We start from the raw sequence: 16,089 nt of genomic DNA on the forward strand, positions 1-16,089 counted from the left end.
CGGTCGGCTAACGCCGGCTAACGCCATTCTATAAATACGGCGCCCGCATGGCGCTTCAGAATGGCGTTAGCCGGCGCTAATTTTTTTTACGCAAAACTGCGTTAGCGCAGTTTTGCGTCAAAAAGTATAAATATGGCCCTTACAGCTTTAAAATTCTTTCACACAAAAAATAAATAAAAAATAAAACCCTAACGCTTCTGAAACATCAATTAAAGATTATGTTTATTCAAAGTTTAAAATTCAAGGAAATATTAAAATCGAGGGTAACTTAATGGGCCACTATAGGCAGATAAAACACACAGAAAATGGAAAACATGTAAGGTAGCATGTATGTGAAAGAGGTGTAAGGGCCGGAGATACCACCTTTAGTGCTGGGGAACCAGATTCGAGCTGTGGCACAGCATCCTACGATCTGGCGCAGAGCGCTTAATCTCCCTCGGCCTAGCGAAAAGGAATATGTCCTCGTATCATGTAACGGGTTCTCAAGTAAGTGCCCCAATACTTGCAGACCAAGTTTCACGCTATTTGGTGGGTTGCAATAAATGAAAAAAAAAAAACGAAATAATAATAAATATATATATTTTTTTTTTAAGTAAATAAAAAAGAATTGAAGCAGCAACCTTACCAGAATGTAACGAGGCCCAAGGAAAGTTAATGCATGATTATTATGGTATGTTACTATTTTTCTAGAGGTGGACAAAACAAGGATAATGGTCTACAGGTAAATAAAACAGAATGGGATAGAGGCATAACAGCCCGTGCTGCTACCTTTGTAGCTGGCGAACCAGGTTATGGTCTAGGCACTGGATCAACATCCTGTGATCCTGGGCAAATCATTTAATCTCCCCAGGACTAGCAAAAGGAATGTGTCCATGCGTAACGTACCAGGACCTCAGGTAGAGCACTGCAAATACTTTTAGGTTGAGTCTCGCTAAATAAAACTGCAATAAATAGATATAATAATTTAAGCAGTAACATGCTGCTATGTCACACACGACTAGTGCTAGAGAACAATGTATTCCTACATGAGGGCCATTGGTACAGACAAATCTCAGGGAGTAGCAATGGGAGCAAAATTCTCACCCTCGTATGCTAACCTATATATGTTTTTTTTTTTTAAAACAACATCTGTGGGCAGACTGCCCCTCTACCATCACACAACATATCCTCTTCTGGGGAAGGTACATTGATGACATACTTGTTATTTGGACTGGTAACAGACAGGACCTATCCACACTTATAGACCATCTTAACACCAACCACTACAATCTGGTCTTCACGCACAAGGTGAATCAAAATTAAATTGAGTTTCTTGATCTTCTCTTATACGCTAGTAACAGCAGAATCTCTTTTAGAATATATAGGAAACGGACGGCTTGTAACTCTATCCTCAATGCACTCAGTACACATCCTAGTGCTCAGATTAAGGCCACCCCCTATGGCAAAATGGTAAGAACCAGATGTAACTGCAGTGAGAACGAGATCTTTCTAGAGGAAATGGATTTGTTAGCCCAACGCTTCCACAAGAGAAGATACTCTGCGGAAGCAGTGTCCCTAGCCAGGAAACACATAGGGCCATATTTATACTCTGTTTGTGCCGGATTTGCGTCGTTTTTTTACGCAAATTCGACGCAAAACGAACTCCATATTTATACTTTGGCGTTAGACGCGTCTAGCGCCAAAGTCCATGGAGTTTGCGTCATGTTTTAGCGTGGACACCTACCTTGCGTTAATGATGTGCAAGTTAGGCGTTCCCGTCTAAAAAATGACTCCCAGGCCTGTGCGCCTTATTTACACTCCGGTGCAAAAATGGCGCACAGGAGTGGGCGGGTCAAAAAAAATGACGTCTACCCGCGTTAGCGTCATTTCTTAACGCCTGCTCAGGGCAGGCGTTAAGGGACCTGTGGGCTCGGAAGGAGCCCACAGGTGCCCTCCGATGCCCCCAGGGACACCCCCTGCCACCCTTGCCCACCCCAGGAGGACGCCCAAGGATGGAGGGACCCACCCCTTGGACATTAAGGTAAGTTCAGGTAAGTATATTTTTTTATTTTCTTTTGTGGCATAGGGGGGCCTGATTTGTGCCCCCCTACATGCCACTATGCCCAATGACCATGCCCAGGGGACAAAAGTCCCCTGGGCATGGCCATTGGGCAAGGGGGCATGACTCCTGTCTTTGCTAAGACAGGAGTCATGTTAATGGCGTCTGGGCGCCAAAAAGAAATGGCGCAAATCGGGTTGAGGCGATAATTTTGCCTCAGCCTGACTTGCCCCATTTCTTGACGCCCAAACTCAATTTTCCCCTACGCCGGCTAACGTCATTGATTAAATACGGCGCCCGCATGGCGCTTCAGAATGGCGTTAGCTGGCGTTAACTTTTTTGACGCACAACTGCGTTGGCGCAGTTGTGCGTCAAAAAGTATAAATATGGCCCATAGTCTCCAAACAACGGAGTACCCTACTTATTAGGGGACACAAACAAATCTAACATCAGTAGGAGAAAGGAAATCTCCCTTATCACTAGATTTAGTCCTGTCAGCAATTCTTTGTTTCGTATACTTAAAAAACACTGGCTTCTGCTACTTTTGGACACAGGGTTTGGGACAATTGTAGGCAAGAGACCATCCATTACTCACAGTAGGGGCCGTACTCTGAGAAACATTCTCTGTCCAAGTTACCTAGCACCTCTCACACCAGCCCAACCCCAAATGTGGTTACCCAACAAACTGGTTGGGTTCTACAAATGTGGTTGCTGCATTTCGTGCCAATTTGCTCTAAACAGAACCCTGATTTTCACATACAACACGGGGGTTAATTACCACGTTAGACAGTTCATCAATTATAATACGAGGTTTACAGTTGACTGCATCATTTGTGTGTGTGGACATATCTATGTGGGCAGCACGATCCGCCCTCTGAAAGAACGCATCCAAGAATACATCAGAGCAATTAGGAACTTCAGTGCCACCTATCTGCTTGCAACACACTACAACTCACAACATGCGGAAACGCACATCCCTAACATTAGGTTCCATGGCATTACCCAAGTAGCCCCATCACCCAGAATGGGGGATAGGACTAAAGAACCAAATGGATACTTAAACTTCGGGCTGTGGAAAAAGGTCTAAATATTGACAGGGAACTTTGTGTTTTTGACCTTATTACACTGTTGACTTGTATGCAACTTGAGACTTCCATACGTAATTTCCCTTGGCTGGCTATACTTGAGGACCAGCTAACACTATGGGTACTTGTCTGCTTGTATATGTATATGGATATATTTTCAAACCTCAGTATACAAACATCCATTTGTAGTTATCTCAGTACCAGTGTTCTTTACACATCTTGACATGGTCATACCCTTTGATTGTTTTGCCTCTACGTACTTCTTTGTTTGTTTAAATATGTCACCTTAATGCTATAATATATTTTGTGCTGTGTGAATACTTGATTGCCTCATGCCTCATGGCACTAGCCTGTCGACTGACTATTTTAATTCTGCCTATATGTTAATATACTTGCTTATTAACAGCAGGTACCTGCTTCCACTATACCGCATGACAATGTTGTACCATCTCACATCTTCAACTTGAACTGGTCTTTGGATGGGTGCACACTGATACAGTACTCTATATTTTGTCATCATATTTCTCTAAATAATTGTTACCAGCCCGTATGGTTCTTTGCACATTGTGGAAAAACTCCTTCACCGCACGGGCTTACCTATGCAAACGGTCTCCCTTGTCTGTTTTCTAGGCAACACCACGCACCAGCGCGACTTTATTTTATCCTTCACAGACTCTGCAATTTGTAGGACACCTCCATTCTCTCATGACTTTCTCCCTTCTTTGTCTTACCAATGTTTTTGAGGTGCACTAGGACTAAATGTGCCTAAAAACTTGGCCTTTCTTAGTCTTTCGTACTCAACATGGCTGCCATTATACACACTCTCGTAAGATAACTCCTGCGGTATAGCTTCTACGGACTGCATTGGGTTAAGTCCGTTCTCTATGTCTAACCCTCACAACCATTATTTAACCACAACCATTTGGTACGCTAACGGGACCGTTCTAACCAGAGAGCGCGCATGCTTACGAAGCGGGGATGTAAGTTCCTTTTCCTTCGTTTTAAGGGAGGCTTCATCACTTTTTTCTTTAACGACATTTTACAATAATCACTACACTGCTCAAGTTTTGATCACGAAATACGCTACCAGGACTTTTTATCTTTCTATGGGGGCCATTAACGTGAGGCTTCGCCACTTTTTTCTTTAAAGGTTCTTTTACCATATTCACTGCGATACTTAATGATTAACCATGGGATACGCTACCAGGATTATTCTGACCTGATAGCGGGCACGCTTACGAAGCGTGAATATAAGCTCATTTTCCCCCAAACTAAGGGGGGACACTAACGGGAGGCTTTGACACTTTTCTCTTAACCCACATATGTTTAGGTCTACGGTTAACTGACCTGGCCTTCTTACTCCATAACGTTGGGAACGTACGTATATCCCTTGCAGAATTCTTATGCCAGACTAGGTGTGTTTTGTCCCATGACCCAGCAATTCTTTTGCCCGCAGGTCCTGGTTACACATCTCTCACCTGTGTACTAGTAGGATACCTCAAGCTTTCTCCCTATTCTTCACAGGACTTACCAAGGTCCTCTGGCTCTCTACTCTAACATACTTGGCACTAATGAACATTTTGATGCCCACTACTTGGCAACATCCGTACTATTAACTTTACTACGTACTTCTTTGGAATACAGGTACCTTTATCTAATCTAATTACTTCTTACTATGCCTACCCATCCCTTGTTGCTCATTTGGCAATTTTCCTTCCTTTGTCTCTTCTCTCTCTCCTGTGTCCCCTCCATAGCTTCAACTTACCTTTTCTCCCATTTGGACTTTCTACTTTTTGGTGTACAAGTTTAGATAGTTTTCTTTAAATTCCTAGACATTTTTTCACTAACTCACGCGTGTTGCTCACTTCATGCACAAGGAGCCGTATATACAGCTCTACATTCATGCATGGATCGGCTTGCCTTTGGCACAGCACTTCTTGATGTCCTTTTTCGAACACATTTAGGCCCATATTTATACTTTTTGACGCTAAACTGCGCTAACGCAGTTTAGCGTCAAAAAGTTTTGCGCCGTCTAACGCCATTCTGAAGCGCCAAGCGGGCGCCGTATTTATGGAATGGCGTTAGACGGCGCAATCAGACCGGCGCTGCCTGGTTTGCGTGGGAAAAAACCACGTAGACCAGACAGCGCCGGCGTAGGGGGAAAATGGCGCATGGGCGTCTTAAAATGGGGCAAGTCAGGTTACGTCGAAAAAATCGTCTTAACCCGACTTGCGCCATTTTTTAACGACGCCCATCCCCCATCAACATGACTCCTATCATTGTAAAGATAGGAGTCATGCCCCCTTGCCCAATGGCCATGCCCAGGGGACTTCTGTCCCCTGGGCATGGTCATTGGGCATAGTGGCATGTAGGGGGGCACAAATAAGGCCCCCCTATGCCACCAAAAAAAAATATAAAAAATAAAAAATTATACTTACCTGAACTTACCTGAATGTCCCTGGGGTGGGTCCCTCCATCCTTGGGGGTCCTCCTGGGGTGGGCAAGGGTGGCAGGGGGGGTCCCTGGGGGCATGGGAGGGCACCTGTGGGCTCATTTTGAGCCCACAGGCCCCTTAACGCCTGCCCTGAGCAGGCGTTAAAAAGTGGCGCAAATGCGCCGTTTTTAGCCACGCCAACTCCCAGGCGTCTCTTTTGCCCGGGAGTATAAATACCACGTAAAGGCCTGGGAGTCATTTTTTAGACGGGAACGCCTCCCTTGCATATCATTAACGCAAGGAAGGGGTTCACGCTAAAAAATGACGCACATTCCGGGAACTTTGGCGCTATTCGCCTCTAACGCCATAGTATAAATATGGCGTTAGTTGGCGTTAGTTTTGCGTCGAAATTGCGTCAAAAAAAACGCCGCAATTTCGGCGCAAACGGAGTATAAATATGGCCCTTACTTGGTGTGTTGATAATTTATCCCACTTTTTGGCTACCTTAGACTATTACTGACACTTCTTTGCTCCTTTCACATCACATTATTAGTTACCTGGTTCATGTCTGTATTTTTCCTATTATTTATATATGTTCTAATATTATACTTTTTCACGTCTATGACAATCATATGTATATTTTTTCACACTTTCAATACATTTCCTTACTATTTGTTGTTTGTATGTATCATGAAATAGCAACAAACCTTTGTACCCCATATTCCCTACAGCCTTGAAAAGTCACTGTGTGACGAAACATGTGTTGGCTGTGTTTACTTGACTATACCTATTGACCTACAAATGATCGACACAAATAAAAATCCTTCTGAAAGATGAAGATTACTGTACTATCAATCAACCTTGTTCTTTACTCACCAAAGTTGTTCACTTTTACTCTATTATTATGTATGCTTTCTGTGTGCTGTGGTCATATTTCCTCAGGGCTTTGGAGGCGTAGGGGGAACCGGGGCTTGTGTGCCAAATTATGGCGCTACACTGTTTTTTGCGTTGGGGTGTTCCTGGGGCCAGGGAAAGGCACCTGTGGGCAATTTCCATGGTCTCCGACCCACAGCCTACAGGTCACCTTATGCCTGCCCAGACCAAGGTCTTACATAATGGCGATAAGCAAGCTTAGCCCTATTATTTAAGGCCCCTTTCTCCCCGTGCTGGATTTTAGCACGGGGATAAATATGGCCCAAAGGCCATACCGTCCTTTTCTGGACGGGAATGCCTACCTTACAGCTCATGGACGCAAAGTAGGTTTTCCCCTCCAAAAAATGACGTAAACTCCATCACTTTGGTGCTAGACGTGTCTAGCGCCAAAGTATAAATATGGAGCTAGGTTTGCGCTGAATTAGCGTAAATCAAAATGACACTAATTCAGAGCAAACCAAGTATAAATATGGGCCATAGAGATGAAAAGTAGTAGGATGAATTAGCAGGTAGGTAGGACCAGCTCCATCTGCAAGTTTTATTCCATTTCAGGAGCCCAAGTCCCAAAGATCCTTCTTCCAAGGTTCCTCAAATTCAAATGTAGAAGCTGGAGTTGGCAACCATGGAGAAGGAACTTCAGGGCATATTTACAAGAAAGTGGTGCATCAGTCCCGAAGCGCCACTTTTCTTCTGTTGCGCCTGCCCCTCCTAACAACACCATGGTTGTGCCGTATTTACAACACGGCGTACCATTACAGTCATTAGCACAAGAGCGTGTCGAAAGTTTTGATGGTTTTGTTAACCTTAATGTAGCAAAGCACAGAGAAACACATTCATTAAAATAGTTGTCTTTTTATTACTGATCTGAGCTAAACGTTAAAAATGAAGGAAATATTGGTATAATTAGATCTTGTAGGTTTCACTGCACCTTTTTTTCAGGCCTCCCTGTGCAAGCCTTTACAAACTGAGCCTTGGGCTCAATGCATTAGTTTATAGCTATGGAACAGTGGAACAGTGTGGAGCACTGATTGGACCACTGCTGTATAAAAAATATATATATATAGAAAAAAATAAAGTGACTCAGCGCAAGCCCCTTGTAAATAAGATCCTTTGTGCATAAGGCTAAGTTCAGCTGATGTCCATCGGGGCATTAATACCTCCCAAAGACATCAGCAGGACACATGACAGGATCAGACCCAGATGTACCATGAAAGGCTCAGACCCAGATGTCGAAGGTGTCACACAATGCTGCGCAGCACCCAGAGGTACTCAAGGGGTGGTAGTCATCTTTGCATAAGTCTCCTATCTTTGATGCAGTCACACTGCGTGTGGTGACTGAGGACGAGCGAGTGACATTTTTGGAAAACCTTTGCTAAAGCAGAGGTCGAGCAACATATTAATAAACAAAAGGTTTGCATAGATAGTTTGGTTTGGAATTAATCTGAATAGATTTCAAGATCATAATTTTTTATATTTTTGTAAACAAAGGTTCAATTAAGCACTTTGTGAGGGTTGAAGTCTGTATTTTCTCTTTCTATCTTTAGATAATTTGTTAGACTGTGCACACACTTTTGAATCTAAAGGACACCAGGGTAAGGTAGATCAACTAACAAGGCGCGTCGCTCCCAATGGGAGTTGATAAACATCTTTGGAAGGTTTCCAACTCACACTGTGTGTACGGTTAAACACAACTGATGTCCCTGGGGCCATTAATATCTCCATATGACATCAGCGGCAGCCATCAAAGGCTCAGACCCGGATCTACAAAGGTGTCACACATGCAGCGCAGCACCCGAAGGTACTGCCTGCGTTGCACGACAGGGAGAGGGCAGGAGAGAGACATTTCTACATATATGTGGCTCCTGCCCTCTCCCCCACCGCTGACGCGCGCACACACCTTTGCACCATAGTGCAAGTGTGTCCCTAATGAAGTCAGCCTGGCATCACACTGTAAATACACCAGGATGCAGCACCACAGGTCGTCACTAGGGGTCCCTAATCAATGCAGCCCAGCTCCAACCTGTATGTGCACAGGGGGTGTAGTACCAAGACTTGTCACTAGGGCTCTCTGAACAAGTCGTGAGGCTGTTACTAGAGGTCCAAGGTGTCCATAATGCATTGCAAAAAGTCAAACCCGGAGCCTCCGAAACTAAATAAACTTCTCATAAGTAGACTAATATAGTTGTACTCAGCATAATTTCACCAAAAGTTTTTCTGTTCGTCTCGACCTTTTTAACTTGTATTTAATTGCCCTACTATTGAAAAGATCAAAAATTATACTCTGTTAAGGAGTTTTTTTTAGGTCAATTGAAGATTCGCATGTTTTGCATATCCTATTTGAATTAGTCACACTGCGTGTGGTGACTGAGGCCATCTAGTGAAATTTTTGGAAACCTTTATCAAACAAAGGTAGTAATTTGTTCAAAACGAATGTCATGCTTCCGCAATTTAGAACATCGTTATATAAAATTAAAAAACATGTAGTTAGTCGATCCAGCACGCAAGCGCTATGTGATTTTACAGTGTATGAGTGGTCACTTTCCCTGTTTGGACTTGCCTTTCAAAAATCCTATGTTATCGTGGTGAAATGCTTCACGTTTGCTACTCCTTGCGGCAGATTTGTTACCGCCTCTGTTACATGGATGATTGCACTTTTGCTGGTAGGTTTGACTGTAGCCAACTTTTGGCAGCGGCCGCCCCCACAGGGGCATCAAGGGCCGGCGCAATAACATCCGCCTGGCCCTGGGAATGACCGGATTAAGCCGCTTTAGTGGATAACCAACAAAGGGAGGGGCATTCTGCTCCCCCTCCTTAATGGGAAGACAAGCGCGCCAAGGGCGGCGGAAGACACCAGGCCAATGAGGGCCTGGCAAAGACAAGTTTGGGTTTAAATCCCCCTATGAGGAAACACCACCGCACCCATGCTGGGGCACGTGGTGGGGGTTTAAAAGGACTGCGCTGCCCCTGCAGAAAATACATTTGTGGGGCAGCGAGCAAGAAATGCAGGACGGAGGACAATGTACGTGGTGGGCGCTGATTTCATTTTGCGAAGGCCTCGATTGGAAGCTACTGGCGGCGCGATTGATGACCGTCCCGCCATGCCCCCGGCATATCATCTCTGCTCTGGTTCCTGAGGCCTTTTTCCCCTGCTTCAGAACCCGCGCCGCTGCCAAATCCAAGATTTTATTACAATCACGGAGGCTCCTATTATGCTTTCTTCTCTTGCTTTAATTCAGATAGCAGCCAAGAAAAAACTACAAGTCCCAACATTCCCTGTTGGGAAACTACAAATAACTACTATGTCATACCATATGTCATAACAAGTAACCAATCACGAACATGGAAGGGTATAAACATATTGACTGATAGCCGCAAGTCCTCTTTTCTTGCTGCTAGCAGTCAAGATAAGTACTACCTTTCTATTCATCTACATTTATGTCTTAATCAGTGTTTTTTAACTTATTTGACTTAGTTTTCAATTATAACTTATTTCGTTATTTTCCTTTTCTTCTTTCCGTGTTCATTTACTGTCTGCAACGTTATTTTTATAACGATATTTTATAATCTCTCTTTTGGTGTTGGTTATCGCGCCCCAACGTTCTAAATTGAACGCCCGGGGCGCGCGCTCTAATACGCTGCGTTTCTCTTCAAAACGCGAGCGGTTTCAGCCAGTTGACAGCGCGTTTTCTTGACGCGTGTCGGATCAGCTGTTTCTCAGCTGAAGCTTGTCGGCTGTCAGTCAGCGCTGCCGGGAAGACGTTTATCTCGGAAATCGGGTTCCTTAGTTTATTATCCGTCAACGCGGTCACGCTTGGCTGGATTATTAAATTATAGCTTTTCCGACGGTAACGGAGACATTCAAAACTCAGTTTATTTTTAAACTTGTTCAGAACGGATTTTATTTATTTATTCAAAAATAAGTATTTAACCCGGTTTTTAAGGGAAATTTTAGTTCTTCAGTTTTCATAAATCTCTTTTAAAAATGGAGAATTATTCGGAAGAAGACGACGCTCAACAATTTAAAGAAGATTTGGATCTATTTATCCAGGATTCTGTTCAGAAGGCGGTATCTTCTTCAATTTCGGGGTTTTCTAAAACTTTTGAAGCCTCCATTAAACGGCTAATTTCTTCTGCTTCTCCTTCCAAATCTAGGAAACGAAAGTCAGACAATGTTGAGGATAAATCCGACTCTCCTGCAAAAAAGGTAACTAATCAGCCGTCTACCCCCAGCACTTCCTTTCCTATACAGATCACTAATTTGGGAGACACAGAGGATGATATGGGTGATTCTGATTCGGATAGAGACTCAGATAAGGATGATCCAGACATAATGATCTGGCCAGGGCCTTCGGAGAAGAGGCGTAAAACTTCTCTTAATAAACTGGGAGAGTCATCGCAATCAAAAATAAAAAATTCTTTATTGGACTTTGAGGGTCAACCGATGTTTGACCCCTCCCTTATCCGTCACCCAAATTCCACCGAATGGACTCCCTGTGATCACGTTTCGGAATACGTGTTAAAGAACTTGCGACAACCACTAGACAAATTAGTGCGCAACAGACTTAAATCCGAGTGTCCCAGACCTTCACTGCCCAACAACATTACCAATACTCCTGCCATAGATCCTAATATGATTATGTTTTTTACCAAATTTGGGAAAGATCCCAAAAAAGGAGTGGACAGAGCCTGGACCAACTGTCAGGACAGGTTGCTGGACATATCTGGTCCACTCACCAGAATTTTGGACCTAGCGGAAGAGGCTAGGATGGAGGGTAAGAAAGTGGATCCGGTAATTCTTTCTAATTGGGCCCAACGGGCGATATGCCTTCTTGGCAACGCAAATGCATCAATGGCACAGGAGAGACGGAAAAGTCTACTTTTAAAAATTGATCCGAAACTTAATTCTCTCGCTTCTAAAGAGACTGGTCCGGAAGCCAATGGTTTGCTGTTTGGGGATTCATTCCTTAAAGAACTCAGCAAATATGTACAGACTTTTACTTCTATGGATAAGGCTCAGTCTTCCATGCACAAAATCTTCCACTCCCGTGTTTTTGGAAGAGCCGGCAAAGGTAGGAGCCGCTTTGCCGGCCGTTACACCCAGAGGGGTGCGGTCAGTCAGACCAGAGGCTCCACTTCCTACCCTCAGGAATACAAGCCACAATTTTATCCACAAAGATACCGGTCTTTCAGACGTGGCTTTAGGACTAGAGGCTCCCAGAACGCAGGTAAGCGCTCTTCCTTATGGCTCATTGTTGGTGGGAGGCCGGACGGCTTTGTTTATAATGAATTGGCGCTCTCTAACCGCAGATCCTTGGGTCCTGCAGACAGTCTCGGGTTATCATATAGAACTATATTCAATTCCGTTTCAACATCTTCCTCCAAAGCCCTTAAAGTTTTCCGCACAACAAGATGCTCTTCTCTCTCAGGAGGTCCACTCTTTAATTCTCAAACAGGCGATAGAGCCATGCGATCCTCATCCTTCAGGCTTCACCAGCACTCTTTTCCTGATACAAAAAAAGAACAAAAAATATCGTCCTGTTATAAATCTAAAGTTTTTCAACAATTTCGTAGTTTACCATCATTTCAAGATGGAAACCATTCTCCATCTTCGAGATTCCTTGTTAACAAACGATTGGATGGTCCGTTTAGACCTACAAGATGCCTACCTTTCCATTCCCATTCATCATTCCTTCAGGAAATTCTTACAATTTCAGTGGAACGACCAATTTTATCGATTTACATGTCTTCCGTTTGGCCTTTCCTCGGCCCCTTGGTGCTTTACCAAGGTGTTGAAGCCAGTGGTAACTCATTTACGAACACAGGGATTCAGGATTATCGTATATTTAGACGACTTTCTAATCTTACATCAGGACAGGTCCATTCTTTCACAGCAGGTAGACACATTAGTTTCTCTTCTTCAGGATTTAGGTTTTTTAATAAACAAAGAAAAATCCAACCTCATTCCATCTCGTCACATGGAATTCTTGGGGTTTCTCATAAATTCGGTCAAGGCCACCCTTCATCTTCCGACTCAGAAAATTTCCCATATCAAAAAGGAGATTCTCCTAGTTCTCAGCAAATCTCAACTTTCGATCAAAACTCTCGCCCGGATAATCGGTCTATTAGCATCTTCTATTCAAGCCATATTTCCAGGCCCTCTTCATTATCGAGCTCTTCAAAGACTAAAAATCCGACATCTCAGAGAAGGTTTTACTTACGAAGACCTGATTCTTCTAGACCACGAATCCAGAATCGAACTCCAATGGTGGCTCGATCATCTAGACGCGTGGAATGGCCGGGCAATATTCTCTACAGCACCAGATCTTGTCTTAGAATCCGATGCAAGTCGGACTGGTTGGGGCGCAAGATGCGCTCAGTTCTCGACTGGAGGTTTATGGTCAAAAGAGGAGTCTTTTCTGCATATAAATTGTTTAGAGATTCTTGCAGGTTCCTTTGCGATCCAAACCTTCGCCAAAGACAGGGTAAGCTGTTCTATTCTCCTTCGGATGGACAATCTTTCAGCGGTTCGTTACATAAATCATCTGGGAGGTACTCGATCAAAACCCCTTGCCGAACTAGCAAAGAGCCTATGGGAATTTTGTCTCCAAAATCAGATTTCTCTTCGAGCAGAGTATCTTCCGGGGGACATGAACACAATCGCAGATTGGTGTTCCAGATATCTTCGAGATTCCAGCGACTGGCGTCTTCACCCTTCAATATTCAAAGTTCTTTCTTCCAAATTCGGTCCCTTCTCGGTCGATCTATTTGCTTCTCGTTTAAACAATCAGATTCCGCGATTCTACAGTTGGCGACCAGATCCTCAAGCTTTGGCCACCAATGCTTTTCAACAGGACTGGTCCAATCAAACCAACTATGCTTTTCCTCCTTTCATTATGATTTCCAGGGTCTTAGCTCAGATTCGACGTCAGACCTCCAGAGTACTTCTGATCACCCCCCTTTGGAAGGGTCAGCCTTGGTTTCCGCTAGCTCTCGAATTACTTATAGACCTTCCGATCCTTCTTCCAATTTTTCCATCCCTTCTATTAAATCCTCAGGGTCAATCTCACGATCTGATACTCAATCAGTCCCTCCAATTAGTCTCTTGGATGGTTTCGGGTCTGCCTGGAGAACCCCAGGAATTTCGCAGGAAGCTTCAGATTTCATACGTCAAGCCTGGGCTCCTGGCACGACCAAAGCTTATAGGTCCGCCTGGTCAGTCTGGCATAATTGGTGTTTGCTCAGGGGTGCCAATCCCATTTCAGCAGATGTCGTCCTAGTTGTTAATTTTTTAGCATCTTTGGCTGCTCAGGGTAAGGCCTATAGAACGGTCAATATGTATAGATCCGCCATTTCCGCGGAACATGATAGAATAGATAATAAACCTATCGGTGAGCATCCTCTGGTATGTCGATTGTTAAAAGGGGTTCGTTTTTCCAAGCCTCCTTTACCCAAGTACAATTCCATGTGGGATGTAAATGTAATCTTACAGTTCTTTTTATCTCAACCGTCTAATTCCCTTCTATCTCTAAAATTACTTTCTGCTAAACTAACCATGCTTCTCTGTTTGGTTTCTCTGAAACGTATTTCCGATGTTAGAGCATTAGATGTGACCTTGGTACAGTATACCCCTCAAGGTGTTTTCTTTCAGATACAAAGAAGAACAAAAACTAATTTAATGTCTGTTTTTTATCCATATTTTCCCGAACATGTTAATTTATGTGTGGGCAATTGTTTGAAAGAATACATTGCTAGAACGAAGGATTTGAGAAGGTCTTCGGAAACCCAACTTCTCGTCTCATTCAGACCCCCTCATAAATCAGTCACTTCCACCACCTTAGCACGGTGGGTGAAATTGGTTATGGATTTGGCTGGTATTAACATTTCCATTTTTGGGGCCCATTCTACCAGAGGAGCTATGGCTTCCAAAGCCTTTTGGGCAGGTCTGGGTTTGGGAGACATTCTCAAATCCGCTGATTGGTCTAATGTTTCAACTTTTAGAACTTTTTATTGTAAACCTGTTTCTCATGTAGCTAATTCAATAATTTCTATGCTTTGAACTAAGCATAATAGGAGCCTCCGTGATTGTAATAAAATGGAGATTTTCTTAGCTTCAGTGAAAGAAAGTCTTGATTTTATTAATACACGGAGGCGAGTATTATCCCACCTCTGTTGTTACACTGTTAACCCTCCCTTTATTTTTATTAGGTACAACCTCCACCAACAACCAGTCAACTTAAAACTTTTCCTCCACCTTCACGAGACATTCCGCGTGCGGCGGTCTACTCGAGTCAAGCAAGGACTTTGTTTCAAGATCTCTTCATTCCTAACCTGGATCAAAAGACTATTAATATTATATATCGTTGTGAAGCTTTGTTTTCAATTCTTTTGGCATGTATTATTTTATTGTTGATATTTCCGTTGTTCAGAGTGACTTAACTGCTCTGCAAGAAAAGAGGACTTGCGGCTATCAGTCAATATGTTTATACCCTTCCATGTTCGTGATTGGTTACTTGTTATGACATATGGTATGACATAGTAGTTATTTGTAGTTTCCCAACAGGGAATGTTGGGACTTGTAGTTTTTTCTTGGCTGCTATCTGAATTAAAGCAAGAGAAGAAAGCATAATACTCGCCTCCGTGTTTTAATAAAATCAAGACTTTCTTTCACTGAAGCTAAGAAAATCTCCATTTTCTGCATCATTCACGGACCGAAGGCGCACGCGACAACTTACAAAGGTAAATAGTGACATAAGGGTTGCAGACTGTGAGCCTTATATTGTCTTTGGCGGGTTGTCGAACCTAGAGAGATGGTGTGTGCATGATTTCAGTTTCACTGACTGAACACACAAAGAAAACCACCTAGCACGTCCAAGATCACACATGTTGTTAGCTGGTAAAGTTCATCTTCCTCACGCTTTTCTCAAATTAAGCGTTTGCCATTATAGTGCCAGGGTTTATCAAAACAAGTGGATGAATGATCTATCGGTTATCTCATAAAAATTACTCGGGTGAGATTACAATTACATTTGAAATCATGATTGAAAAAAAAAAAAAACTGAATATAGCCCCTTGATCCACAAGAGCAGTGGAGACATAAAGGGGCATATTTATACTCTGTTTGCGCCGGATTTGCGTCGTTTTTTTTTACGCACATTCGGCGCAAACGCTGCCCCATATTTATACTTTGACGTCCGACGCAGCGGGCGTCAAAGTTCCACCATGTGCGCCATTTTTTAGAAGGGGGAACCAGCCTTGCGTTAATGATATGCAAGGTAGGCGTTCCCTTCTAAAAAATGACTCCCAGGCCTGTGCGCCATATTTAAACTCCCGTGCAAAAATGACGCACAGGAGTAGGCGGGCCTTAAAAAATAACGCTCAGGGCAGGCGTTAAGGGACCTGTGGGCTCGGAAGGAGCCCAGAGGTGCCCTCCCATGCCCCCAGGGACACCCCCTGTCATCCTTGCCCACCCCAGGAGGACGCCCAAGAATGGAGGGACCCACCCCAGGGACATTAAGGTAAGTGCAGGTAAGTATATTTTTCCGTAATTTTTTTGTGGCATAGGGGGGCCTGATTTGTGCCCCCCTACATGCCACTATGCC

At 43.6% G+C, this 16,089-nt stretch overlaps 1 long non-coding RNA gene across 1 annotated transcript in view; it reads left to right on the forward strand.

The window, feature by feature from the left end:
* LOC138293574 (uncharacterized) overlaps positions 1–15,116 on the forward strand; it is a 30,037-nt gene extending 14,921 nt beyond the window's left edge. The window contains exon 2 of the long non-coding RNA XR_011203048.1: positions 14,696–15,116. This is a non-coding gene — a long non-coding RNA (uncharacterized lncRNA). The remainder of the gene's footprint in view (positions 1–14,695) is intronic.
* Positions 15,117–16,089: the final 973 nt, after the last annotated feature.

Source organism: Pleurodeles waltl, chromosome 4_2 (genome assembly GCF_031143425.1).
Source record: "Pleurodeles waltl isolate 20211129_DDA chromosome 4_2, aPleWal1.hap1.20221129, whole genome shotgun sequence".
NCBI lineage: Eukaryota > Metazoa > Chordata > Amphibia > Caudata > Salamandridae > Pleurodeles > Pleurodeles waltl.